The sequence below is a fragment of the Triturus cristatus genome, chromosome 12, assembly GCF_964204655.1.
Source record: "Triturus cristatus chromosome 12, aTriCri1.1, whole genome shotgun sequence".
Classification (NCBI taxonomy): Eukaryota; Metazoa; Chordata; class Amphibia; order Caudata; family Salamandridae; genus Triturus; species Triturus cristatus.
This window is the reverse complement of record NC_140595.1, coordinates 657,820,743-657,846,140: the sequence shown is the minus strand read 5'-3', so window position 1 is coordinate 657,846,140 and position 25,398 is coordinate 657,820,743. Positions and strand designations below refer to the sequence as shown.

At 48.0% G+C, this 25,398-nt stretch overlaps 1 protein-coding gene across 6 annotated transcripts in view; it reads left to right on the top strand.

Annotated features, from left to right (window-relative positions):
- GSE1 (Gse1 coiled-coil protein) overlaps positions 1–25,398 on the top strand; it is a 1,027,427-nt gene that overhangs the window by 547,019 nt on the left and 455,010 nt on the right. The gene's annotated exons all lie outside the window — the stretch shown is intronic.

Genomic DNA, 25,398 nt, shown 5'->3' with positions numbered 1-25,398 from the left:
GCTTTATACCCCTGCAAAGCGTTCAAATTCTCATCAGATTCCTGCCTGAGAGACTCTTTCAGAGACCCTGACTGAAACAGAGTAGGGTTATGGTTAGGCCTGTGTGGGACCCCCATTGGCTGTGATGCGTAGGGGTCAGAGAAGTGCTCCAATCATGGTATGGCGACCTTGTAGCCGAACTTAAGCATAAGGTGTTGCAGTAAGTGTAAGTATAGATGTTGTTGCTAAAGTGTGTACTTATGTCTACCCACAGTCTTATTTATCAGTATTCTTTATCACAAACACCTGCGCTCCTCCTCTCTCGCACACCCGCCCCACATCCGTCGCAGCCCCAGCAGTGGCCGCTCCTTCTCCTACATCGCTGTCAAGACCTGGAACGACATTCCCCTCCAGCTCCGTACAGCCCCCTCGCCGACGGACTTCAAAAAGAGACTCAAGACTTGGCTTTTCGATGGAGACACAGTGCCAATCCGCCCCTTGGGGTGACAGTGTTGTGCTTTACAAATGCCATTTGATTGGTTGATTGATAGTATTATGTGAATAGAAATAGCCAAATTCGTTAGGCAGTCTAAAATGTGATTGTTGTTAAGTACTCACTCATACCTTTTAAGTAGAACTAGAAGATTGAGCTGCATTTCAGGGAGAGCCTGAGATTCAGTGAAAACCATATCTCCCTTGGATCTGCAGTCACGGGACACTGCATACGCATTGCGTACAGGTGACGCTATGCCAGCAGGCCTGCCTTGTACAGAAGACTTACAATGCAAGACCAAAGAACGGTGGAGTTGTTGGAAACCTCCCTGCACCAGATTGAATGAGAAATGTGTCAAGAGCGTAAGGCATAGATCAGAGGAGCCGGAAAGGAGATTATACTCTGATCAGTGGCAGAGCAAGGGTGCCATGGGCTCTCGGTTATGATTGGCTTGTAAAATATAGTCTTAATTTGGGTGCAGGGGGCATCTAACTACTCTGGGGCTGGTGCCACTGCACCTGCTACACCATTCATATACAGAACCATGTCTCATGTCTCCCAGGAACACACACAGTCCACATTTTACTATGGGCTTAGCTCTGCGAAAGGTTTCCTTCTAATATCACTGGCCCCTGAAAGAAATCTGCTAGCCTTTCTCCACGTACAAAGCGAAAATCAAGTGTTTGCTTAAATTATAGTTCAGTTATGTTCCCTGTAGAGGGGGGTTTTAAGACCCTCCTCTTCTTGGAGCAAGCACTTGAAAAAAACTATTTTATTTCCATTTTTATCCTTCTTGTTCCTAAGAGAAGTTGCTTAATGAAACGTTTTAAAATGAAATGATGTTTTATAGCAAACGTGTTAAATGAAGCAATCTGGAGGCTAGAGCCCTAGAATCCAGGGACATTGCGGAGAGGTCTGAGCTCATTTCCTGTAAGAAATGTTGCCAAAGACTCGTATTCAGTAGACCTTTTCAATCCAGCTCAATACATATGCACCATGAAAAGCATTCAGAGTGAGAACTTGGGGGTATCTTAAAGCAAAAATGAAACAATGACGCTGTGTTGATTTGTTTCTCACAATAGTTTTTATGTATCAAATTAAGAATAATAAACAAGCAACAGAACTGGAACAACAAAGGGCTCTGGTGGGAACAGGATTCATTTAGGTATTTACTTCTTGTTTTATATAGCACAGAGTTCACCCAGCATGGTTTCACAGCGCTGTGTGTAGAGCGGTGTTAATACACCAGGCAGAATTCAACCATGGGTTGACCAGAACAAAGCCATCCAAAAATTACTTACAATACAGTGGTGCTTTAGGAACACAAAGGTTTCAAAACAGCGGTATAAAGGGTTGGTAAAGGTGCGTTATGATAGTTAAATGTAGTGTTTAAGGAATTTCACAGGATTAAAGTACAAATGCATAATTATTAAGTAGTTGTGTATTAACTAATAGACGTGATAAAGCCGACATTTACCAGTTTGATATATATATGCACATATATATATACACACACATATATATATATACACGCACATATATACACAAATATACACACACATATATATATATATATATATATCACAGAAACATCCTCCGAGTACCGGAGCCCCCGACCCTTCAGGGCGGCCTCTTTCAACAAAGGGCACGGAGCAGCCCACCAATTCCATAAACATGAAGCACCAAATAGAGGCCCAATACTGGAAAGTTGCATTTATTTGTGACACAGCAGCACAAAGGAGCTTCCTTCTCCTTACGCGTTTCGGCGATCAATGCCGCCTTGCTCACAGGTGGAAGCGATTTCATATGCAAAGTGCTATCGTGCATGCTTTAAAAACGCATTGAGTCACATGACCAGCATGTTTTAGACTACATTTCCCATAATGCAGGTAAGATCTTTTTACGAGTACAGGCAAGGAAATCCTCTTTCTTATTTTACCTGCACCATGTTACAGTGGAAAGAATAACATTTCAACTGGTCCTGTTTTTCCGTAGTCATTATTTTTGGCAAAGTGCTCAATTGTTCAGATGTGCCTCAATAATGCCCATCTCCAGCACGATCAGAAAGGATGTATTCCTTTCCGAATCCCTTCCATGTGCTCTCTGGATTCACTGAGTAGCATATCCTTTCGTAGGTCTTGAGAGTACAAGTGGGTCATGCTCCTCTTTAAACATCACAGAAACATCCTTGCCTGTACTCGTAAAAAGATCTTACCTGCATTATGCAAATCAGTCTGACCCTGTGCCTCATGGGAACAGTCCAGCCCGAACTGTTGACTGGGTGTGAGTGTTTGATTGGTTCTGATGCTCCGTCCATCACCACCCCCTTTTGTACCGCTTTGTTCGCCATAAGTTGGCAGGGTATGCTCAGACGTGAGTCCCTTGCTCACTTTGCCACTGGATTCAAGCAAGCCTGGCTGAAGACGGCTGAAATGCCAGAAACCGGTCCTAGGAAGCTTGTTTCCGGTCCAGGGAAGACATGGCTTGGCAGTTCGGGCTGGACTGTTCCCATGAGGCACAGGGTCAGACTGATTTGCATATGGCCATGTCTGAACTGGGGTGGCAGAGTGGACTAAAGAACGGTGATGGATCAAACCCAGATCTGTTGACTGGGTGTGAGTGTTTGATTGGTTCTGATGCTCCGTCCATCACCACCCCCTTTTGTACCGCTTTGTTCGCCATAAGTTGGCAGGGTATGCTCAGACGTGAGTCCCTTGCTCACTTTGCCACTGGATTCAAGCAAGCCTGGCTGAAGACGGCTGAAATGCCAGAAACCGGTCCTAGGAAGCTTGTTTCCGGTCCAGGGAAGGCATGGCTTGGCAGTTCGGGCTGGACTGTTCCCATGAGGCACAGGGTCAGACTGATTTGCATATGGCCATGTCTGAACTGGGGTGGCAGAGTGGGCTAAAGAACGGTGATGGATCAAACCCAGATCTGTTGACTGGGTGTGAGTGTTTGATTGGTTCTGATGCTCCGTCCATCACCACCCCCTTTTGTACCCCCTATAACATACGCACATCTTGTTTAAGCCGTGGACTTTTTAGGTCTCGCCTGACCCAGCGCATGCGCTGGTCTGGCGAGACTTATTGAGAGGGCTCCAAAAAGTGCTACCAGGCCAGCCTAGAGCTACAGTGCATGTGCGCGGGCGCGCGCGCCACTTTTACCGCGATTACTTTCAGTTTCGCGGCCGCAGGCTGATTTGATCAACGTGATAGCGATCACTTTCACTTTCGCGGCCGCACAGCCGCTTTGCATAGCCAATAGGTCTCGCTTTTGGGACCTTATAAGTATTTAGTTATGCAACTGTTGCATGGCTAAACACTTATAAGGTCCCAAAGGCGAGACCTATTGGCTATGCCAATGCTTGTTACATTGAGCACTCAGGTCATTTCTGGAAAGGTTGAAAAGGAAATGTCCCCGGTGTCTGAAAATCATCCCCCGAAACATGTCTATTTAGCACTGAGCACTTCTGGACCATTGTGCCACCAGGGAAAGATTTGAGCCGGCAGGAGTATTAACATTACATTTTAACACATAAATATTCATTTTTTGAGGGACCTATGTGACATATGAGAAAGGTTTGACGAAGGGGGACGAACCCGATGATGACAATGCAGCAGAAAATGTGCATGTGAACAATCAGCTTTTAACAGTGACTTTTGGGGTATTGATGAATTGGTCATGGGGGAGGGGGAGTAGCAGAGGTGAAGCAATCTTTTTATGGGGTGATCATGTGAGCAAGGAAATCTATGGGGTAGGTGGGAGGGTGGGTAGGAATATATTTGTTGTGTTGTAATGGTTTTAATCGAATATCAATTAATATTCCGAGAAGGGTTGGTAGGGGAAGAGAAATGAATTTTAATACATTTGGAACAGATCCACAAATATATCGTACTTTGCAGCACTTGTAAAGCGCTTTGAATCTCTGTCCAACTAGTTTACACTATAAAAAAACAGAATACATTAAAAATCTAAGCGGCTTATTTACGAGAAACTGACACATGTGTATAAATGTGTCCATTTCCATGCGCGCAAAACCCTTGCGCCACCATGGATGCACCATATTTACAATACGGCGCACCATGGAGCAAGGATTGACAGATGGGACAGAAATGTTGGCGCATCTGTCAGCACGAAAGTCACGCATTGCTGGAGTCATGTCGCAAGCATGATGCAACTCCAGCAATGCATGGGGAGACCTATTCATATTACACTGCATCACTCCTTACGCCTGATCCAAGCCGGCGTAGGGTTTTGACACAGAGGCGCAGTGAAATCTTGTAGATTTCACTGTGTCACTTCTACGATGCTTTCCCACGTGGGAATGCCCACCCTGCATATATTATACCTGATGGAGGTATAATGTGGCGCAGGGCTTTACAAGGTGACGCATCTCCCAAGATGCGTCACATTGTAAATGGGCCGCAACGTGGCGCATTGTTTATGCCCCTGCTGCGTCACAAAAAGTGAAGCAGCGGCGGTACATAACTGTCGCCAGGGGCTTGTAAATCTGTCCCTCAATGGCAGAGTTTGATGCAAGATTACATGATCAGTAATTTGCAGTGCTTAATTTGAGACTGTGGTTTCTGGTCAGCACATAATTGTTAACACCGGCGCTTGTGAGAGTCTGCCACAAGGTGGCACTATCAGGGTAATTTAGAGATGACCACAACAACAGTTAATTATAAATTCAATATACATTAAAAATGACAATTATCTGCTGTCCAAGGCATTCGTATAGCTTTGGGGCCTGACATAGTCCGAATCGTCCCGCTTGTAGGAGTGTGATAGTTAGTAGTTGTGTTCTTACTAACACTGGCAGCATAGCAGGGGCAATGTGTGGTACAAGCTACAGTGGCCTCCTGACGAACACTTGCACCTATTTTTTTTTTACAAATTAAGCACTGTCGGCAAGAGACATTAGATACGTCCTGCTTTCCCAAGTGCCTTCCTCCCTCCCTTCTGATAATTTCCCCTTCCTCTCCGCTCTTCCTTTCCTCTCTTCTGTTCTCATTCCCTCCCACCTGCCTCCCTCTCTTTTGTTTTCCTTTCCCAGCTCTCTTCGGCTCCTCTCCCGCCTCCGTCACCTTACCTCACCGTTTGCTCCTCGCCTTCCTTCCTCCCGCCTCACCGTCCCCTGCTGACCTGACTCTGAGCCGATAATGAGTTTTTGTCACAAGAGGCCGCTGACCCTGGAGCCTCCGTCAAGGAAGTGAAAAAGTTTACATTCCCTCTCATGTGCTTGGTAAGTGCGCGCATTAGTGTTCAGCCATTCCCCTTGGGGAAGGAGGGTGGGAATCCTCGCGCTCTGTCACCTTTGAAGACGAAAAAAACACAGAGGAGCGACTACGTCCATTTCTGGTATCTAATTATAAACAAGAGGTCAGTCAGGCTTGTGGTTTTTTTGGGGGGGAATGAATATTGTAGTCTGTTATAGATAAATGTAAAAATGGAGCACGTAATCAAATTTTATTTTTGGAATGGTATACGCAGCTCACATGACGTAATTCAATCCATAAAAAGCTTTAAATAAAAAAGGAGGGACGTTGGTGGAATCCGTTTAAAACAGTTTGAGGGGAGAACCCCTGCTGCGAGGCGAGGTGGCGATGAGTGAAGTGGGAATCCGCGAGTGAGGTGATGAAATGGGGGCGCCCCGCTGGTGGCGCGGGGATGCTGGGAAGGCGGCGCGAGCTGTCGATGGTGAGATGCCATTTGCGAGGTGTCACCGTCTCTGCAACCAGCACGGAGCTCCCCATGACAGCAGCTGCCTGTCTGGGCCTGAAGCCCAGGAATGTGCAGATAATGGTGTTTGGCCTGACCTCTGACCCCGGAGGAGGATACGCCATCTTCTGTTTCTCTTCAGACAGATTGCGGGGTCAGCAGGGCGGCTCTGCCTGTCTGGGGCCTGGTGATAAAGTGCGCCGATACATGGGAGGTGTATCACACTTCTGCAGAGGGGAGGATGCTTTATACAGGGTCCGGGCAGCGAGAGTGTGGGAGGTGGGTGTCGCTCAGCATGACACAGAGAGCCCGGGGGAGCTTTGACACCAGGGAGGAGAAAGATTGCCTCTCTGGGAAAGGCTACAGTTGCAACTCATCTTTTCCCCTTCAAAGCGGTACTTGAAATTTGCCGATACTGCCTGGCACTGAATACCGGTACTTTAATATGGAAGGCCACCGGCTCAAATTAAGCTCCGGTGAATGCCAGCACTCCTCAGTAGTGGTGTGATGCTTTTAGTGGTACTTCTCTGTAGCAATCTGGTAGTCTGGAATGGTGAGTACCTGCAGTACTGTATTTCCGGTTCAGGCACTGCCTTCCTGTCATAACTCACCTAATTTGTTGTGGGGACAGGGGTCCCCACAGCATATTATGCCGTATCCCTGTCTCCTTTCCCCTTGTGTGAAAGAAGGTGACCGAAAGTGGAGATCCGCCCTGTAGCAGTGATTCACTTCAGTGACCAACCCCCTAACCCCCCCCCCCCCCACCCCTAAAGGGGACTAGTGGTGCAATAAGCATTCTCTGGGTCTAAGGGTAACGTGGTACCGCCTTGAAGGTAGAGCAGATGGCGTGGACAAGGAGCGACAGCTCTTAAGTGAAGTCATGTAGTAAACGTGCGTTGTCTCAATTATTGGTATACGGATGGACGAGTGTCATTGTGGGATACACATATGGATAACACAAGCCTCTGCAATGCTGGGGGGAGGGGCACCCTCCATAGACCCCACCAGTCGCCCTAAGGCCTATGGATATCCATGACACACAGAAGTACCAGTGGCCCCGCATCACATTCTGCGGGGCGGGGGGGGGGGGAGGGGGGGTGCATAATTCTGTGTTAAGCTACTGCTCGATTGGTCTCTAAATGTTCCCCATTCTCGAGCAAAATGTGTCAACTCCCACTTGATTTGAAGTGCACTAAAAGCAACACATAGCACTTTATGAAACTTACAATAAAGCTAAAGGGGCTGAAGTCTGCAAACTACCCACGATTAAAAAAAAGTAAGCACATTTTATGTGTGTAGTTATTTTAAGTTTTCTATAGCACAAAACACGTCATGTTGATGTCAACACAATTTACAGAGAAATGGAGGAAGACCTTATGGAGAAAGTGACATTCGTAAGATGTACATATGTTAAAAAAATACATTGTGCCAGGTTCTGCATGTCACAGAAAACATGCTAAAAGGGCCACAAGCAAATCTTTGCACACGTGTACATAATACAACCGAGTTCAAGGTTCAGAAAGATGCTCTATACACATACAATAGTACGAGCATATGCAAAAATTGTGTATGATAGAAATAATGTGGTTCATACATTAACAATCTGGTGTGTTGCATTTCCAGGATAGTGTCTGTGACACGTTGCCTTTCTCACATATCCTTTCTCCTTTAGTGGCATGCAGAGTCCAGGGGCTTCACCTTGGTCCCTTCAGTGCAGGGGTCCCCCAGCCCTTATGCCCCCCCCCTCACCCCCCCCCCCTTGGCACAAGCCCTTTATATATCTGTGTCAGCGCAGGGTAAGTCATGTTCTGGCGACCTCTTACCCTGTTTTGTGCAGGATGTTGCAATTTCCGTCTAGGGATATTGGCGAATAAATATATCAAACGTGTTAGCATGAGGGCAGTGAAGTAGAAACTGTTGCTCAGAATCTTTCTCCCAGGCCTCACTGTTGGCAGGTCGAAGAAGCTCTTGGCTTCTGGGCTCCAGTTCGAGGCTGCGGTCAGCACGTCTGTTTTTTGGGATCAGTTGCCTGTGGTTTGTGTTTTGGGCAATAACCAGCTATGTAGTAATCCTGAAGTCTTGTGCAAGTGTTCTGCAGCATTCCAGTCTGTTATACCGACCTAGCAGTCTCTCTCTTTAGGCCCTGCAATTACTTAATGTCATCAGCATGTGTGTAGCACTTTCTACTACTAATATGACACCAACGCGTTACATTAACCTGGGATTCCTTGTATGCCAGTGGTAAGATTTCCTTTGATCTGCCGGTTGTACGCCCCTGCGAGCTGCCTTTTGTTTTGTGTACAGGGGTTCCTATAGGGCAGTACTGTCAAGTGGTGTATGCATAGCGACACGGGGTTGTAGCGAATCTTTGGAGGTTTTTTCCTCCTTTAACGCCTAGTAGTGCGTGCCACATTGTTGCTCCAATGCACTTGTGTTACTCTCCTTAATGGGGCTCCACAGAGCTGATCTATACTTCACTGGTCACGTGGCACTCCTCAGTTTGCACAAGTACTAGTGACACATCAAATTCTTTGAGTCCTTGGATTATTCATTTGTTCCACAATACACCAATATCCAAAATATGACCTCATTTTTCAGTCTCTGCATCCAGAGAAAAAATAAAATAAAGCATACAGGGCAGTGTAGGAATACCCTGGCTCCCTGGGCCTTGTGGGGTTGGGGGGGAGGATAAGGTCGACACCTTCAGCCAAAACTGGTATTTTTAGGTCTCGTCTGAGACAGCGCTTTAGCGCTGCTCTGGCGAGACTTATAGTAAGCGAGTTTTGGAAGTGCAAACGAGTGCTTTCAGGCCTCCAAATACAGTGCATGTGCGCCGGGCGCGCGCACCATTTGGAGGCCTGAAAGCACTCGTTTGCTTTCACTTTCGCGGGCCGCACGGTGATCGCGATTGCGATCAGTTTCACACAGCGCGCGCACCATTTGGCAGCCTGCGTGTACATTTCGCTGGCGCTTTAATGTTCTCAGTGAGCCGCGCGGACACTGCGAACATCAAAGCGCCCGCGAAATGTATACGCCATTTGCCACCCCCTCCCTTATCCCACTTCCACTTATCTCCTTTCCTATCCCTGCTTCTTTCCCTTCAGCGCGCGCACTTGTTTGAAATACTATGCTCCTTTCTCATCACCCTGACCCCACCGTCCTTCGAGGCATCCGCTTCCTTCCCCTCTCTCACCTTCATCTCCACCTTGGTGCTAACTGTCCCTTTTCTTTCTATCCTTCTCTCATCCACTTGCGGTCTCCACCTCTCTCCTTCTACGTTACTCCTCAGTCTCTCCACTCTATTTTGCTTCTAGCAGCTCATTCCTGTCGTCTCTCTCCGGCATAACTTTCCATGTCTCCCCATCCCCTTGCTCCCTCTCACGCTGCTTCAGGAACTTTCTCTCAGTACTCACCCAGCCCAGAGATGTGTCCCGCCTTCACGCACTTCTTGATCCGGCTCAGCACAGTTTGCTTGCTCTCCAGACTCTGCAAGAGAAGCACAGGGCGGGCAGGCTTCTCTCATAACACAAGCACTACTGAGAACCAACACGCTGCGAGCGCGAAGCGTGTGAGGGGGCTGGGGTGCTGTGCTGCTCGGTGAGTGCAGGTGCACTCTCTCATTACCCCACAGCTGGTCATCTGCAATTCTGTGGCCTACAGTGCTTTTCACGACCACTAATGTGTACATTTCACATTTCCTATGAGTCCGGGTGCAAATTTGCTTAAAAAAACCCTGCAAAGCTCGCATGAAGTTCCCTATCCACGCTACCCCCCCCGCCCCCCATCCATTGGCTCACGTGATTAATTCGCGTCATACAGAGTTGCTGGAGCATCTCTCGCACTCCTTTTATTTTCGTTTTTGTTTAGAACCAACATGCTGCAAGTGCGATGTGTGTGAGGGGGCGGGGGTGCTGTGCTGCCCTCGTAATGGCTGCTTCAGGCAGAGCTGCTGGAGATGCTACTTTAAGTTTGTTATGTTGCAGAAGCAGCGACGCTCTGTATACCAAGGGAGCCGTGCTTTTCATATTTGCATGCATTACAAAATTGGATGTACTTCCTTAAATAACTAATCATACACTCATAAGTGTGTTTTTTAAGCTCACAGAATGTCTTCAATTTCTATAGCCCTTAGTCCCCTCACTTTGTCCAGTTGTCCTTCTTCATCGGTACTGCTCTTTATGTTGGTTGACCCAGTCAGAAGACACTATTTGCTGCGTACTAATGCTGTAAACAATGGAAATATTGTAAATCAGCAGTCCAGCCAAATGGGTGATGGGCGATGCATAATCCCAGGGGGTCACCAGCCATTCCAAAGAGCAACTGTGAGTACTCTCACTACCCCTCCCTTCTCCCTCTCCCTCCTCGTCAGTCACCGGGCTACAGCTTGTTCCTGTTTGTATCCGTCGTAAGATATTTTCCGTACCAATATTGTCCAGGTCCTTAAAGTGATGCATGGCAGGATGGGTGGTGCGCATGCAACTATACATATTGACTTCATTCAGAGAAATGCATTCCAATTCGCCACATGAATGCCTGACACAAACATTCAGGAGTTATATATAGGGCAAGATTGAACGAGGTCCAACAAATCTATCCAAGATAGATGTACCTAGGGAACGTCGGAACTTACACTCAAAATGTTTCATGTCCAATAAAAACCAGCATTTGCAATGCAATAATAGGTCTCGCATTTACGAGAGTTTAAGCTATTGGCATTGTAAATGACAATGCGTTGTATTTATGTTTCAAAAAACAAAACATAAATAAAAGGCATTGTGATTTACTATGCCAATAGCTCCAACTCCAGTAAATGCGAGACCTGTTGCATTGCAAATGCTTGTTTTTTGGACCAGTACCACAGCGGTACCATTGTAAAACAAAAAACAAGCAGGCCCCACCTTTTTCAATTTAAATCCTCCCCCGGGGTGGGCCAGGCCCTGGAGTGTCACAAAACCCCGCCCCCAGCTATTCAAAAGCCCCAGTAAACTGATCTCATAAGGCCTGCAACTGTATTTTTATTTATGTGGGAAGGCGGGCACTCCATCCCTAGAGGCTTCAGTAACTTTTTTTGGGTGGGGGGGGTATGGCGGCATCTGGTCCTCCTCCGTGAGCCATTTAATGGCCCGGGGACCACATCCCCTGGGCCCAATGTATTATTTATTTGGGGAGGGGGGGGGGGGGGTGCTGGGCTTCCCTCCCTAAGTTATATTGTGGCCCGAGGACCCCCATCCCTACCAGGGCCCGATGCCAGGCACTCCCCAAGTGATCTATCCCCGGGACACTGTGTTGTTCCTTGCCCAGGAAAGCACGGGCAAGGAACAGAAAGGTATGTCCCTGCCAACACTATCCCGGACAGCGAAAATAAGATTTCTCCCTCCTGGCGGAAGCAGAAACAAAAGCTGGGCGGGAGCAGACCAGTGCAGCAGGCTCCAGCCAGCCAGCATCCATGATGGGTGCGCCCATGGCAGTTGGTGGGGCCGGACTGGCCATAGGGTTCCGCTCTAAGCCTCCAAATGGGACTCCAAATGTTGTGTGTGCCTTGGGTGAGACGGGGGCACCCATGAAAACAAATGATTGCTGGCTCCCGGGATGGGTGCCTGCTGGCAGGCCGTGGGGGCCATGGGCCTCTCGCCCGCAGCCCCCAATTTTTAACATAGTTGTCGGGCCCCCAGGTGGGACCAGAACACCCAAAACAAATATTAAAATAAAGTGACATAAATATGAAATGAGTGAGGCAGCCCCTCAAGGGCCTTTAAAACATTTGTAGTAAGTCTCCTGGGTCACTGAATACATTATTCCAGGCGAGCTTACCATCTTTTTTATTTTTAATTTAAGCACTCCGAGCTGGAGCTGTATGCTCGCACTCATCAGCTGGGGTTGTGTGATGGAACAACACATGCCTCAACAACGCATGCCTGAATCGTGTGGTCTTGATCACAACCGCGTGTTTATCATGCATGCCTTACCCACGCATACCATTTTACAACCCAATTTCATGGTAAAGACATGATTGGTAAAGGGACAAGTGTGGTAAAGATCATACTCCTGCCCCGCTACCCTGAACCCTAAAATTCGGCCCTCCTGCAGTCTAGTCTACCTGCCCCAGCCCTATAAACTACCCCGACTCCCTATCCTGATCCTTAAAACTGACCCTTAGCCACAAAAAACTACTCCAACCCCAGCCCCTCTCCCTAAAACCAGCCCCCACTCCTAAAACCAACCCCCGTCCCAACTAAACTGCCCCCTTGGCCTGAAAAGTGCCCCTTTCCCATCCCCTGCTCTGAGCCCTAAAACTCAGCCCCCTAAAAACTACTCGGACCCCAACACCTCTCCGTGAGCCCTAAAACCAGCCCAACCCCCTAAAACGTACATCACCTCCCCCCTGCCCTAACCCAACTGCCCCCTCGGCCTAAAAACTGCCCCTTTCCTGTCCCCTGCCCTGAGCACTAAAACACAGCTTCAAATACACCTTTATAGGTGATTTTAATACAAATATTTTATATTGAATATTTTTTAACTTTTAGTAAGCATTGCTATGTGTGCGTGCGTGTATTAAGGAAAGCTTTGGTTTCTAGTTATTGATAAATGATTGTGGTGACTTTTTGAAAAAGACAATAGGTCTGCTTTATATGTTCATGTGCTCACCATCTGATAAAGATAGCGGGATTCTACACAGTTTGCTTATTTATTTATTTTTTATTTTAAAAGTTTTATATAGCGCTAGCTTGACTCGTGGGTATCAGAGCGCTTTACATACATACTGTAAAGAAAAACAGACGGAAATTGCATTACATAGCAGGCAGGCAGTAAAGTTTGCATGGCCTGGTTTGTTACTGTGCACGTGTAGTACCCATTTACAGAACTAGAGATGCAGGGTTCCCGGTCATGGGATGCCCTCTGATATCAATAAACAGTAGAATATCACCCCTGTAGTGTGGGCCCCTGAAGCACCATTTTTTGGATTTTTTTTTACAATAAATTCATGCCTACAAAAGGAAACATTTTCTAATTATTCTCTAATTTTGGCATTAAAAAGTAGATACAATTAGCCAAATCAATATTTCAATACATTTGAAACATCATTATACTGCACCCTTTTTAAAACCACAAAATGAAGGGAAAATGTAGCCTCTAATTCTCACCTTTATGACATTTGTGGGTTTGTTACTTTTACAAATAAACTCAAATGAACTAGGTTCTTCTGTGCTTACTTCTAGGCCTCTGGTGGCCTCCACCCCTCCCCCACTGCTGATGGAGCCAAGGTGGTAGGCTGCTGGTTAATCTCCAAGCACATGTTCCTCCACCTTAGAAACAAAGACATCAGGAAGTGCAGTGAACAAATGTGGTGACTCACAGAGATGAACATGAGTAGCGGGAGGATGGGGTGGACGGGGAGAGGTGGAGAAGGGCGTGCTAGATAAGAAGATGAAAGTTACACATAGATTGTAACCAGCACCACTTATAGCAAATTAATCATTATCTTGTTCTTTCATGTAGTATGTCTATTTTTAAGCGCTATAAATAACAAGTGTTACTGGTGCTCAGTTTACCGACCTCCGAAGGATGGAAGGTCGAGTCGGTCCTGCATGCATTCAAACTTGTGATCGAAACATCGCTCCAGATTTTATCAGTGTTCAGCTCACTGATGCAGCCTGACAGCAAACCTGATCTGACTTCACTCTACTCCAGTGCTTAATTTGTAAAATATTAAGTGCCAGGGCTCTGACCAGGAGGCCACTGCAGCTGGCACCACCCATCACCCCTGTCTTCGCTGCCAAAACAACCACTAACCATTTCTCTCGCATGTAAATGCAACAGTTCAGATTATTCTATGTCCTCAAAGCTAAAGGAATGGTTGGGGAGGCAGGTATTAGTAATTTTTTTTATGTATATTGTTTTCCTAAACAACTGTTGATCTGCTGTTCTCTAAATTACATGAGCAGCGCCAACTTGTGGCAGGCTGCCCTAAGTGTGGTGTTGACAATTAGGTCCCTGTGCCGAGCACCGGAAACCAATTAAGCGCCGGTGCTCAGCACCGGAAAGCTCCGGCTCAAATTAAGCACTGCTCTACTCTGACTGGCTGGTGTCCTGCAGAGGTCCGTGATAGGCTTTCCTCCTTTGAGATACCCAGCTATGAAGCTGAAGAGATCTGTCTTAGGAGCTCACATGGAGAGGGAGGGAAAATGGCAGTGAACGAATTTCTTGTTACTTTTGGCTTGTTAGTATTTTTGAGCTGTTGCCTGCAAACGTCTATATTAAATTTAAAATGCATTTATATAGCTCTTACTACTGCTGATAAGGTGTCAAAGTGCTTTACTGCGAGGAGCTAGTGGTCAGTCCATTCATTTTTGGGCTTAGTTTTGTATGCTCATTCCATGCATTCACGCCAGTTTCTTTGTGGTACATTATTGGCACAGGTGTGATCATTAGAGGGGGCTTTGCTTGCTACCCCAGAGCACATGGGCAGTGGCTCAGCCCGGGAGCATTGGCAGAATCCGGCATGCAGGGTATTCATGAAAATCATGTGATTATGCACCTTACTTCGGCCTCTTGGGATCGCTATCATCTCAATCCTGCAGGACTTCCAGCACCAACAATTCAATTACCACCTTCCGCCAATCCAATTAGCCAGTGTGCAGTGCGCAATTTTGATTTGTTACGGGGCAGCCTATCACCTCAGTTAAGACTCTAGCAATTTTTCAGCAAGTAAAACAACGCACCCGCCAATTAGACAGCCCTGCATACAGGCGTCAATTTTATTGGCTGCTGGTTAGCCAAACAGATTGTTTGAAAAACCGATGGCCTTTCTCGATCTAAATTGCAGCCAAGAAAGGCACAAAACATTTTGTCCACCTGGTGCGTCCTAAGCCTTAACGGGAATCTGCCCTACTGCCGCATAATTGTAGAATCCTACTTTGTGTGGAATGTGTGGCAGTTGTGATCTACTTCCCAGACCAGTGGATAATTTCATCCCCTGCAAGTGATTTGTAAAAGGAAAGCCTGGGAATGGAGGCACAGGGTTACACGTATGCGGAGTGATCTGGTAACCTCTGCACCCAGTCTGAGCGCAGTAGAAATCTCTGCACCTAGCTGGTTCCTGGTCTTTCCGGGAGTGCCACTGTAGTGCAAAGGGCTCGGAGGGATCTCCGACAACTAAAGCCGGGCCCCGAAAGGATGAGAGTATATTTTAGTGAGTTCCGGGAGCAGCATATGGTGGGGCAGAACAGGTTAGGGGTACTCCTTACTGACTCTCGGGGAATCATTTTAGCTCAATCAAGTAAAGGTTGACACTGTGTGTGGCCTGGAACTTCAGCAGGAGGAAAAGATGAGAGACAGAGGATAGCAGAGCTAATTTCTCTCTCGTCACACCCAATATCACTAGGACACCACACCGTAATATCCGCCATTTTTAGGTTCAAATTCAGAAATTAATCTGTCTGTTTTGTAGGTCTTTATGCAAGGGGCAATTTAACCGACCACATCCTTCCCAACATAGAGTCTTCGTTCCTCCTTTCTGATGTTTTGAGGTGCTGATAATGATGGCTGTACTGAATGAAAGTGCATACCATATCTGTCCAGGTACATTAATAGGTTTGCAACAACGTCTAACACCGGACACTTATTGCTCATTTTAATGACGTGGGATACATTTGTACTGTAGACTCCAAGGATGTCTACTGCTACAGTTTTACATCCTGGTCCCTCAGCCCTCTCTGTGGTGTTGGCCTCACTCCATACAGGAGGGGGGGGACAGAGTCCGTTCCTTTAAGAAGAGGGACCGCCTGACAGTGGCGGCTGCTCGCATTGCTTAGTGGTGCGGCGGAGGAAGGAAAACAATCAAAATGGAAGACAAAATTAATATTATTAAAAATTGCACTTACCTGCGACTCCGATGGCCGCCGCCTTGCTTCTCTTTCCCGATCCTCGACTCCAGCTGCACACTGCGCAGGCTTCCAGATGCCAATCCAGGCACTTCTCTCATGCTTCGAATACCATTCCCAGCATGAGAGAAGCGCTGCAATTGGTCTGAGCTGCCTGGTTTGCCACTCAGACTGAGCCTGGGAGCCTGTGGCCTTTCTCCAACCCGGCTTTGCAGCACAGCTCAGTTGGTGAAACCTAAGTGCGCATGTCTGTTTGGCCAGCCTAAGATGCCGGCCAAACTGACATGTACACTTAAAAGTGCCCACCACTCCTTCCCCTACCATGCCTGCCACCCAGGATTGCCTGGCCCCGCCCCGCTGAAGACTTGCGTTGCCGGCTGTCATACAGGCAAAAATAAACTGACAGCAAAATTCTTTTATTATCATTTTATTTTTCATCTTTTAGCAGGAGACGGCGCTCCTCCGCAATCATAGAGGAGCCCTCCCTGCCACCCGAGCTCTTTTTGTGTGGAAGGTGTGCTTCTTCTAAGGCCCTGATGAGGGGTTGCATGGTAGTGGCAGGGTGGAAATTTCCCATAAATGCCAGTACAGTGCAATTAGGAGTTAAACCCCACAGAATAGGAAATGACTGTGAGGAACCGTATTTACTAGCTTGAATCCTACAAAGAATTGCCAATTCTGTTGGGTTTAACACACACATTTACCATGCACGTTAGAGAATAGCAATACCAACACAACACTTCAATCAGGGAATCACTCATTAAGTCTGCCAAGTCAATGTAGTGAAATGAAAAAAGTATTTTACGATTAAATGAATACCAAAATGAAAAAAATTGGATGTCACTGCAAAAATGCATAATTCGAAAGTAGCAGTTCCTTTCTGCTGCACTTCTTCATTCTGCACGGACAATCAATGAATGGTCCTGTGTGTTACAATTGGTCACTGGAGGCTTCCCCCCACCTCAGGAGCACAACGCGACCCCAAGCTGCCACTTGCCTTCATTTAGGCCACATTGGATGAAAGTCCAGTTGCTTTTTGAAGGTTGGCACAGTTCACCGCTTCCAATTTTTCAAATGTTCCTATGAGAGTGACCCTGGCGTGCATTTCCATAGCAGACAGAGTCTTCTGCCTCTCTGGCATCACCTAGGCTAGAAGACGGTGCCTTTGCCTTTCCCGTTGCAATTTCAGACTTTGGTGTTGACACCAGAATCCTCCCCTTCCATTGGGGAGTTTTCTTTCCAAATACCAGTTCACAGTTAGTAGAAGTTGGCTTTGTCACGGACTTCCTAGCTCCAGCAAAGAACCTACACACAGTTCAGTGCCAAAGCAGGTACAGATGGTCAACCGGTCCACTTCACAAGAGGAGCCCTCTTTGGTGCCCTTTTGTGTCCCTGGAGGCCACCAGGAGATCAGCTCAGTCTGATCCACTGTTAGAACATGGACTTTTTGACATGGGTATGTTCAATCCACTCTTGTTGTTCCAGCTTTCTCTCTTCTGCTTCTACGTTGTACACCAGACACAATTGTGGTCTGGCCATTTTCCAACGGGTTCAGACTTCGAGCTGTCTTCTGTCTCTTGAGTACATTCAGAAGGTTTAGTGGAAGTGGCTAAAAGACCATATGTGACTTCCAGTTGCCTTCCTCTGGTTATGGATGTGTGTCCAGGTCTTTTCCCACTTGTGACGTTGCCGACTTCGCCAAGTGAAGTATGTCAGTGTAAACCACAAGCTTTGATCTCAACCACCATCAGACATAACAAACCCAGCCGAGATGGTGGAATGTCCTTACTTCTGTACTCCACCGCAGCCACTCTGATGTTTACTACAAGTTTCCCATTTATGGCTAAAACTCCATACAGGAAAATGTCAATTCACACGTTTCAAAGTGTCACAACTGTTTATCAATGAAGAGATTGTATTCAAAGGTTTCAAACCTGTGAACAGTAGCAAACAGAGATAAAGAACAAAGAAACAGAACCGAAATAAAAGAAAAATCCATATGTACAAAGCTGACAGCAAGTATGATGAATCACACATAGGCGCAATCCTTGGTTAGCAATGTAGAAGAAAAACAGCACCACAAGGAGTGTTCACCCTCTCAAAGCTGTAAAAAAGAAGTATCCAATTGTGGTGGTCATGTTCAATCATGTCGTACAGTCATCACAAAGGGAATATACCGGGGAACCCCCCACATTCAGTGAAGCAATTACATTCTGAGCAGTGTCCCCCCGAAGTAAGGACAGCACCGCTCTCCCTCTGTCCTTCCATGTATTTCCAAAGAGGTCCCAAATATCTCTCAGCTGCGTTCATGGCTGCATATGTTTCAGCAGTTTCTTTGGAGGATACCACGTCCCACAGTCAGCCGCAAATGTGAGGTTTAGGGCCTGATTACACATCACCGTTCCAGGAGCAAAAAAGGGCGACCAGGAGACATCTGCTATGAATCCCAATAATAAATAAAGAGACGTGCAGGGCAGGAGAGGTACCACAATTTCACTAACCACAGGGACCAGCAAAGACCAGGGGCGGCATTATACATGTGGTGCATTTTCCTTTATTGCGCTGGGCGCACCTTTAAAAAGGTGCACCCAGCGCAATGAAGAAAAATGCGCGATAATATGAGGATTGCACTGCACTGAGGGCAGCCGCGAACTCGCTGCCCTGGGGGCAGTGTATTCCAGTGAAAAACGGAGCAGCTGCCTTAAAGGTTATCCGTGTTTTCACAGTGCAGGCGGCAACCCGATTGCTTTTTGAAGGAAGATTAGAGGCACCCCTTGCAGTTGGGCGCAGTCAGTGCACCCTCCTCCAGAGGGCTGTTCTCAAGGGGTGCACTGTGCGCCTCCTGAGAGCTTCTCTACCTCTGCGCCCACGTCTGTAATACAGCGCGGGTGCAGAGGCAAAGGGATTCCCTCATTTGCATGGGGCACATCCCCATGCAAACAAGGGGACACCCCCTGACGATAGCACTGGTGCTTTATGTGCGCCGGCGCTATCAATATTACTGAAGGGGGCTGCAAAAGCATCTACCGCCCCTTCTGTAATACCAAAGAGCCCCGGGGGGGGGGAATAAGTCTGGCACAAACGCCCGTTGCGCCCCCGGGGTACTTTGTGTAATACAGCCCCAGTAGGCACATATAGGACCGCAGTGCCAAACCAGGTGTATAAAATGTGCGTGCTCTGTGGGGCATCGAGGGCACTCCGAGGAGCGGGCACTGTCCATCAGTCCCCACCGCTTGGGGGCGTAGTAGCCCTTACTGACAAACTTATAATGGATGAGCCTGTGCCTCTGAAGTTGCCACAACTTTTAGTGGTAAAAAAAAATGGCCCACACCTTGCGAAGTTTATATACATTCATTTCCTTACATGTAAAAACAACACTGGTGTCTCCTTAACTGGTTTGGTGGCCATGAACCCAGGGCCTCCTAGACAAGCAGGCGTAAACCATAAGTCTCTCCACTCTCCCATCCCACCTTCCCTTAAGCTTCAGCTGTAGCAATGGGCCTTGTTTCCACTCCCACTGCACATTCCTTTGCTATTTGATCCTGGTGCCTTCTAGGAAAGAGAGATTATCTTCACTCCTCCAGTTCTAGGCTGCCAGCCCCTGGGGTGCATGTAAAAGGGATCAGGCCTGTCCCTCTGCAGCTTCCTCTTGGAAAGAAGAGGCCTGCACCTGCAGTGGAAGTAAATACAGTGCATTTAAGTGGAGTTCAAGCACTCATATAATACGCCTTACAATTTATATGCACTTTTAAAGGAAACACATGCACTGAGAGACAGTGATTCCTCAATACGCAGCCAAAATACCAGCAGACACAAATGAGAAGAGCAATGCGAAAAGGTGGATTTTCTACTGTTCCCTACTAAATCCCCCGCCTCTAAACATCCCTGCTACCATTGTTCCTGTCTTCTGTCAAACATGTAAAACCAAATATTAATAGAACCTTACGGATTGGTAATTTGTGATATTAGCATTTTAGAAAAGACCACTCGTCCCATAGGGCGCATTCCTTCTATTCCTGTAATCTTGCCCCCACCTTTCCTCCTTGCTGGTTACTTCTTTCTCCTCACAGCTGTTGTTTTATTCCCACAGTATTTTGAGGTGACCTTTTGGTGGCGTAAAGCCCCACACAAAGAAGCAACATATCCTAGCACTACATGGTCTGCTTCTGCCTCAACTTTCTTGGCTTGTCAGAAGTAATATCCTTTCCTGGAACTTCTCCATACACCTACGCGCCTCCTTGTGTCCGACCCAGCCACTGCCTGGACAGTTAGAAGCCTCACCTCAAATCCCTACATGTCTCTGACTGCGCCCGACCCTTCCAGCCTTTCAAAGGCAACACATTGTTCTGAAATGTCTCCTTTTCAACATGCTGGCCTACGTGTGTCCAAAAGAGCCCCAGACCTACTGGCTTGAAAGGCGCTACACAATGAAGGACCGGTGTACCTCAACAATCGAATTTATTTTCACCAACCTACCCGGAATGTCCACTCCGAATCCCTCTTCCTAGTAGCCACCCAATGAATCCACCAGACGGACAGTGGCGGCTGCTCCTTGTCTCACCTAGCAGCTCAGGCCTGCAATAACCTCCCCCTGCACCTCAGAGCCTCAGCATCGCTCTAGCAGTTCAGAAGGACCAATAGGAGAACAGGTAGCAGGATCTCCCAGCGCCTCGAGACCCTCATGGGCGATGCATCTGTGCTCTACAAATCCTGATTGATTGATTCCTAGTTACTTAGTCTGCATTTGATGAACCTTTGTCTGTCTTATGTTCTGAAACCACCAACATCCCCCACAGCTCTTCCTTGTCTGACTCTGCTCCTGCCCTTCCAGCCTTTCAAATACTCCATTGTACGATGTAGTCTGTTCTTTTGCCATGCAAACCCTTCTCTCTCCCAGCCTTTGAGAAACCCATTATGGCTTCACATCTTTCAATTCATCTGCATGTCTTACTACTGGCAGGAGTCTGGAATAACTTCCTAGACCTGGCAATGCCATTTATGTTTTGAAAGTGGCATTCATCAAGTCTGCTTCACACCTTTCACTGCGAACACACCACACCTATTTTCAATGTGGGATTGAAACTATCCTGTAAAAGGAAACTTACTACCAATTTGAATTTCCAAAATCCCTTATCCTCCCACATGGAATCAATGGAGATCGTGCCCTCTGCTATGTGGCTTGTGCTTCTGTGCTTCATGGACCCACAGATTAAGTCACAAATGCCTGAATGCAGGGCCTGAGGATTGCTCAGATGGGCGAGGAGGGTGCTTACTGCTCCAGCTCCTTAGCCCTCTGTATGCATACCTGCAGAGTGTTGCCTTGAGTGACCTACATCTGTTATTAGTGGGTGGCACAGTTATGCGTTTGCATGTCTCCTGAAGGGCCATGGAAAAACCAGCAATTCATATGATTCAGCCTTGAAAGGCAATGCAAAATAACACTGCTTAATTTGAGCCAGTGGTTTCCGGCGCTCTGCACCAGCACATATTTGTGAACACCGGCCCTTATGACAGCCTGCCACATAGTGGTGCTGTCTATCTAATTTAGAGATGAGGACAACAGCTGTTGATTATTTATTCAATATACATGACAAATGGTTAATACCTGCTGCCCAGGCCATTCTCATAGCTTTGAGGGGCTGGAAGAGTCTGAATTGTCACAGTTGTAAGAGTGTGATGGTTAATAGTAATGTTGGTAGTGTCATTGGCAGTGCTCGCCAGGGCAAAGGGTGGTGCAAGCTGCAGTGGCCTCCTGACAAGGCCATGGATTTTTTTTTGTTACAAATTAAGCACTGCAAAACCACAATTTACGACATTCCAGAATCCCTCGCAGCAAGACATATCTGACTTGCTATGCCAGTAATGGTCATTGCATTGCATGAGGTTGTACCACAAAGCTCAACTCTACTACCCTTGCCCATAGCCCGCTCACCATAAGGCCCAAGCCTCCATAAAATGTCTACCTGGCATTGTGCCCAAAATCCTGACCCATAACGGATGAGGTGTCTGTGCCCTGCAGACTCCACCTTTCTCAACTGCATCTCCGTCACCTTGGCTGGGCTAACGGTGTGGTGACCTGGACATCTATCTAGAATAGATGTTCATGGCCAGGGTCGTCTGCCCTGAAAGTCCATTCCAGGCTGGGGAGGCAGACAAGGAGATGGGTCAAAGGGAGGGCTGAGGGGGAGATACACAACTGGGAGGAGGTGGAAAGAGTGAGATGTGTCTAGTCTCTAACTGTGGTGCCGAGAGAAGGAGACATGTCAGATTGTGTGACTGCATTAGAATGGGGTGGGCACAGAGAGGGGCCTGTAAGGCTGGTGAGGAGTCTGAAAGAATGAGGCTTGTCACACTGGGTTCAGAGTGGAGGAGGCAGGTCAGATTGTGGACTAAAAAAAGGGGAACAGATGAAGTTGGAGGGATTAGGTGGGGGTGACCTGTCCGGGCTGGTGGCTGAGGGAAGGAGACATATTAGATCGGGCCCCTTTGACCTCTGGCCACGCGTGTGTTTTCACTCTGTACATCCGCCACCAGGCGTGAAGCATCCCTCGTGCGGGGCTGAGTCAGGCACGCTGGGCCCAGCCTGAGCGAGATCTGGATGCAGCTGGCACGGGGTTTAAGAGGACGCCTCTGCAGCTTCTCCCCTCCCCCGCCTGCAGCTGAATGATAAATATAAAAAAAGAAAATAATAATGCAGTGTGCTGGCCAGGTCTGACAAATGTCTGAGAAATGAGACGCGGCTCCAATTAGAAGCGGCTCGGAGACTGAGGGCAGCACTTGAACTGTCACTGCAGGCCCTAATTAGCAGCTGGGGGTCAGAGGTCGGCGGCAACTCAGCACTGCTGTCAGTGCGGCCATCAAGTGCAGGGGAGGGGGCGGGGCAGCAAGGCTGTTAGCTGCTGCAGGGGAACCGGCGGGGCTGACATGGAGCGCGAGGCGTGGGGGCCGTGGGTGGCGGGACTGTTGCCAAGTGCAGTCTGTGGGGGCTGGCGGTAGGGTTGTTAAAAAATGCAGGGCACAAAGCTGCCATCAAGGGCAGGAATCGCGTGCCAGCTGCGGGTCTGGATGTTATCAAGTGCAAGGCTGCTGTTAACTGCAGGAGGGGTGCAGTGCAGGAAGGGTGCAGTGCAGGAAGTGTGGCAGTCCCTGCAGAGGCAAAATACAGCACCTTACATATTTTCTGACTGGCATGACAAGGGAACATGCAAAATGCATTGAATGTTAGTGTCTGCGAAGTGGTGGTTTGTTCAGTTTCCCTGTTCTCCGCCAATATCTTTTTGGTGGCATGCTTGGGTACATTTTGATGGTCTCTTTTCTGTTAATGGCAACTCGACTTGAACGATGCACTATATATTTTCTTTATTTGTAATACAAAAAACTTTATTTGATTGCCGAATGTGGAACAGTAGGTGTCCTGGGTGTCTTTACATGCGGGCCAATGTAGGAAAAAGTGCCTTTTTTAATGCACTTCTATCACTGCCTAAGTCACGCTTGCGAATTCTGTCCAACCTGGGCTTGTTGTTTGTTCTTTGTCGGCGAGTTTCTACTTGCTCTTTTCACTCCCGCAGACACAGACTACACCTCCCAGCAGCCTCTGCCACTGGGAGGAGACCCGCTTCCTGTTCCCCATCTCTGCTGGCCATATCTTCCCACACTGACACCCGCATTACAGGACGTGCACGGGCGGTGCCCGGGCAAAACTCGGGCCAAAGGCAGGACCGTCTGAGCCTTTATGAGGCTGGGCATGGCCACTCCTCTTTCACCATGGTTCCTGGTAAGTCGCCCCTCCCTCCTGCCTCGTACCACCCCTGCAGAGGTCCATCACCACTCCCTCCCCCCAGCGCCTAGCTCCATCCGGCATGGAGACGGCAGCGCATCCATGCAACAGACGCATGCAGAGGGCTCACCACGTACAAGCTTGGACCACGCCCAGTGCCTCAACCACACTCAGCTCCAGAACCACAGCCAGCACCAGGACCCCAACCCCCAAAAACTGCCACCGCTTCACCTTGGATAAACTTCAAGCCCTGAACACAGGACACCAGGACAACAACAACAACTATGCCCTTGCCTCCCCCAGGACCACTGAAGGCCCTTTCTCCTGCAGGAACTGCTGTTTCACCTGCACCACCTAGAACACCACCCATCAGCCACACTATGTCACACACACCCACCAACAAGGCCGACAGCAGCAGCTCCGGAAAGATCTGCCTGCTGATCAATGCACACTCACTCGGAAAACATGCTATGGACAACTGGGACACCATCACAACTCACTCCCCGAATCCAGTCTTCATCACAGAGATTTGCTTGAACCCCACATCCGCTGCAGACATTGCAGTAGCCACCCCCGATGTATAGAAGATTGTACACCAGGACCGATCCAACAGAAACAGTGGTGGCATCACCATAATCTACAAGGAGAACCTCAAATGCTGTACGACCACAGACGACTCCACCACCTTCATGAAGCACCTCAACTTCCAACTCCAAACAAACATCAAAACCACCATCAGAGGCACCCACCCCTACAGACGTCCAGGACCCTGCCCTATCTCCTGCAACGTCATCCCAGACTTAATAGCCCCTATTGCCATTGAATCAAATGTCTACATCTTCCTAGGAGACCTCAACTTTCACCTTGAGAACACCAAAGATGCAAACACGGCCAACCTTCTAGAAAGTATGGCCAACCTCAGACTGAAACAACTGGTCACCAACTCCACCCACACTGCAGGAAACACACTCGACCCCAACTTCTCAGCCAGCAACAGCGTAAAATACACCCACACCGAGCAGCTCACCTGGACCAACCTCCACTGCGTCCACTTCATCAACTCGAAGCTCCACCAATACACCTGCCCCCATTGCCAGCGAGACACGGCGCAGTTGGGCAAAGGTATCAGAGCAACGAAAGGTATCGCCCTCAACTCCCGTTATATCTACCACTACCAAAGACAGTGAACGAAGCGGCAGACAACTTCGCTAACTGCCTCAGGGCAAGCACTGACCCACCAACCGCAAGAAGCAAACACAACACCTCAGCTGGTTCACGACAGAACTGAAAAGCAAGAAACAGGACTGCAGACACAAGGAGAGAAGATGGCCCACCAGTAAGACCCTCAAGGACCAAAAACACTTAAAGATGCCCTCAACCGATACCACCATCTCTTGAAGAAGACTGCCCTAACCACTCGCATCAAGAACAGCTCCAATAGCAAGTACCTTTTCAACATAGTAGAGGAGTTCACCAACCCCTCGGTAACCAAAAACAACATCACACCCTCGCAGGCTCCCTGCGCTACATAATCCTCTCTGACTTTT